The sequence below is a fragment of the Arachis ipaensis genome, chromosome B09, assembly GCF_000816755.2.
Source record: "Arachis ipaensis cultivar K30076 chromosome B09, Araip1.1, whole genome shotgun sequence".
NCBI classification, from domain to species: Eukaryota; Viridiplantae; Streptophyta; class Magnoliopsida; order Fabales; family Fabaceae; genus Arachis; species Arachis ipaensis.
Window position 1 is genome coordinate 24,171,659 of NC_029793.2, and position 4,281 is coordinate 24,175,939.

Genomic DNA, 4,281 nt, shown 5'->3' on the forward strand with positions numbered 1-4,281 from the left:
GATTAATGTTTGAGACAAAAAAAATATATATATACATTTTCTTATAAAAATTAAGACATTGATTTATTATATATTATATTTTTTAATTAATCTAATTATTTTGTGAAAATTTTTTATTATGTACTATTATTTAATATTCACATAAATAAAAAATAAGTTAGATTTAATTTAAAAATATATTAAAAAATATTTTTTATTAAAAATATCTTAAATATAAATAAAATATTAAATATTTTTCGTATACCATGCGAATACATACACTAGTATATATAAAACACATGTTGTAGATGCCAATAGTGCATTTATTAGGGGTGTGCATGGGCCGGGTGAAACCGGGTTTGATGTGACCCAGACCCGTCCCGAAATATGTACCGGGCCCATTTATGAGACCCGAACCCGACCCTAGACCCGATGAAACCTATACCCTTTCGGGCCACAACTATATCGGGTGAAAACCGGGTGAAAATCGGGCCGTTAACATTATATTACCTTGATACCTTCTTGTAAGTTAGCATGTAAAAATATCCAAATTTGCAAGACTCCAACCATTATTTGACATGGTAAAATTCACTTAGAAAAATATAACAAGAACCAACTCTTCTCTAAAATTAAAGCATAACCATAATCATATTGCATATTGCCTAATAACACCAAATATTTAAATAAATACAAATAACACAATATTATGCATTAGTCTAAAGTCTTATGCATTTTAAATATAAAATATTAACTTATAGTCTTATATATAATGACTAATAACACAAAATATTAAAATTTACAATACTTAAATTCTACATAATAATAGCCATCATCCATCACTAATAATACAAAATATTTATTGTGTATGGTGACCGGGCCACCGGGCCGATTTCGGGTGACCCGAGCTATGGCCCGGACCCGACCCGAAATAATGACCGGGTCTATTTTTGAGACCTTTACCCGGCCCTAGACCCGATGAAATCACACCAAATTAGCCCCTAAAGTGTTCGGGATCGGGCCGGACCTTCGGGCCGGGCCGGGCCGGGCCATGCACACCCCTAGCATTTATCCTTGCGGTGCTTTTAATGTAGTCTGCCACAGGCCACCGCTATAATTATTGTTATTAATAAATGGGAAACTATGTAAATAAAAGATATTTAAACAAAGATCAAAGTTGTGGAAATAAATTATCAATCATAAATTTATTGATATGTAGTTTTCTTTAGATCACTATGCCCTAAATTTGCATAAATAACTACGGCTGTTTTTTATTTTAATAACATCTTAAAATGATGAGAAACTAGCAATTTGAGCGGAGATTAAAGTTGTAGAAATAAATTATCAATCATAAATTTATAGAAATGTAGTTTTCTTTAGATCAATATACCCAAAATTTTCATAAATAACTACAAATATTTTATTGACAAGTGTTCTTAGAGAATTTGTTAGTAAAAATTCAAATGACTTTTGCATCAATGACTTGAGAATTCAAATAAAAAAGATATGCTTTAAGTCGACGAATACCTGCCTTGGACCTGGTGACCATGTGATAAGTATCTTTGGGGCAGAATCAGGCTATACAGTTGGGGCAGAATAGGTTGTAAGAAAACAATTGGGGTAGAGGACACATCAGTATTGATATGAGTCTGATTGAAAACAGAAGGAGAGACACTGATGATAGCATCTTCAGTTTGCAATAAATGAGTGGAGTCAGGTTGCACTACAGGATCAAGAGGCCTTAAAGCTACTGGTCTAAGAATAAAGTCATTAGTTGAAGCAGTAACAGGATGCAATATAGACTTAGAACCTCCAGAAAATAACAAAGGATATGAAAATATATTCTCATCAAATAGCACCTTTCTTAAAATATACACTTTACCAATTGGGGATAAGCACTTATATCCTTTATAGTTTTGAGCATAGCTTAAAAACACACATTGATGAGACCTATAGCTTAATTTGTTTTTATTATACGGTCTCAGATTAGAATAACAGAAATTGCCAAAGACTTTTAAGAACGTATAATCAGGTTTATGACCAAAAAAGACTTCAAAAGATGACTTACTGTCATCTAAGACAGAGGTTGACAGTCTGTTTATGAGAAAAGCAGCAGTCAAGACTTCTTCATCCCAAAATGTTAAAGGTATACGAGTAGTGGAAAGCATGGCCAAAGCCATTTCAGTGAGATGGCGATGTTTTGTCTTTGTCCTTCCATTTTGCTCATGAATGTAAGGATAAGAGAACCTATGAGCAATCCCAGACTGCTGTAAAAAGAAAGAAAAGGAATTGGAGACATACTCCTTACCATTATCATATTGTAAACATTTAATAGTGTGGCTAGTTAATTTTTCAATGTAAGCTTTATATTGAAGAAAAACATAAAAAATTTGAGATTTATTTACTAACAGATAAAGACATGTATATCTTGAGAATGCATCAATAAAAATTACATAATATCGATATCCTAAATGAGAAATCATGGGGCTCCCCCAAACATCAGAATAAACAAGTTGTAAAAGAGAATCATAAGAAGTAAGTAAATCTGGAAAAGGTAATTTGTGCATTTTGGCACAAGCACAGTCATTGCACCACACATGCATAAAACCATCATTTTTATTAGAAAATTGTAAAGAATTATACTAGTGAAGAACATATTTAATAGTGGTAGTTGTGGCAAGTCCAAGTCGCTTATGCCACAATCGAAAATTAGAAGAAAAAACAGAAAATAAAGCAGGATGGAGAGGATGATGGAAGTCTTGGAACAACAACATTGTAAAATTGGTAGAGACCTCCAGTGTTAAAACATTGTAGAAGAATCTTCTTGGTGTGCTTGCACTTCACAAAGCAAAAATCAATAATACATTATCTTTTACAAATTTAGAGACACTCACAAGATTCTTAGTAATATCAGGTGCATAAATTAAGGATTACAATTTAAACCATCTTTTAGAATAAAGAGCATGCAAATAAGAATCACCAATATGCTTAATATGCATACCTACTCCATTACCTACATGAATCTGTTCGGGACCCGAATAGTTAGAACACGAGAGCAAGTTAGACTAATGAGGAGTGATGTGATGGGAGACACTAGTATTAGAAAATTACGTTGGATCAGAGAAGGAGGATGGCACGACCATATAGGCATAGGGATTATGAAAGGAGGATGGTGGTGGGGATGGAGTTGCTGAAGTCGAAGAAGATAAAGCAACAGAGGAGGAGGCACTAGATTGTGGAAATCATGCGATCTGGGAAGGGGTGGTTGTTCTTGATTGAATATTTGGAAACAGTACCAAGGGATGTGACCTAAACAGCCATAAACTTGACATTGGGGGGGTGATTATTATTAGGAAAGAAGGAACGACCACCTCTAAAGAATCTTCCACCACGCCCTTTCTACCCCCAATGCCTCTTCCAGCGGAGGATGAAGAAGGGAATGCAGATTGGGTGAGATGTGCTTGAGGAAAAAAAGAGTTAGATTTACAAAATCTTTTGAGCATATTATCATGAGACAGAATAGAAATTTCAATCTCTTGGAGAGAATACAATTCTGGTTTAGTAAAAACAGTAGTAATTAGGTTTCAGTAATCTTCATTAAGACCTTTCAAGAGAGCATCAATATATTCATCACTAGTTAGGAAAAACCCCAGAGAGGCTAAAAAATCAACAATTCTCTTTATTCGTGAGACATAATCTGCGGCAGTAAGACCTTGCAATTGCTTGACTTTGTATCAAATAGATTTAGAGAAATAATCCTCAATTTTAATCCAGATATCAGAAGCAAAAATACAACCTATCATTTTGTTCTTGAAGGTTTCATCCATGAAAGTAAGAAGCCAGGAAATTATATTGTAGTATTCTTGCCTCCATCTTTTGTAATCCAGTGAAAGAATCCCAGCAACACGATCATCTTCAAAAGCATACTGTCAGGGCATTCTATCAGGATGTAGATGATCTTTAAGAGCTTGCTCAAAAACTACAACCAAAGCCTATTGTTACTAAGTCTTATAATTGTTTTCATTGAACTTATCACCTATAGGATGATCAAAAGATCGTGGAGTGAAAGTTAAATTAAAAGATGAAGATGAAGATGAGGTAACTGAGGAATGTGAATTAACAGAACTAGAAGCCATAGATCATCTACAAAAATGAGACTCTTGATACCATGAAAAAATTACTGAAGCACTAGTTTCTTTAAGATAAGTAACAAAATAGAATTGTGAATAAGTAGAGAAAAAAAGTTAAAAAAAAAAAGAATGAATAATACTTATTGTCTTACTGAAGAATAAAGGTAATGTGTCA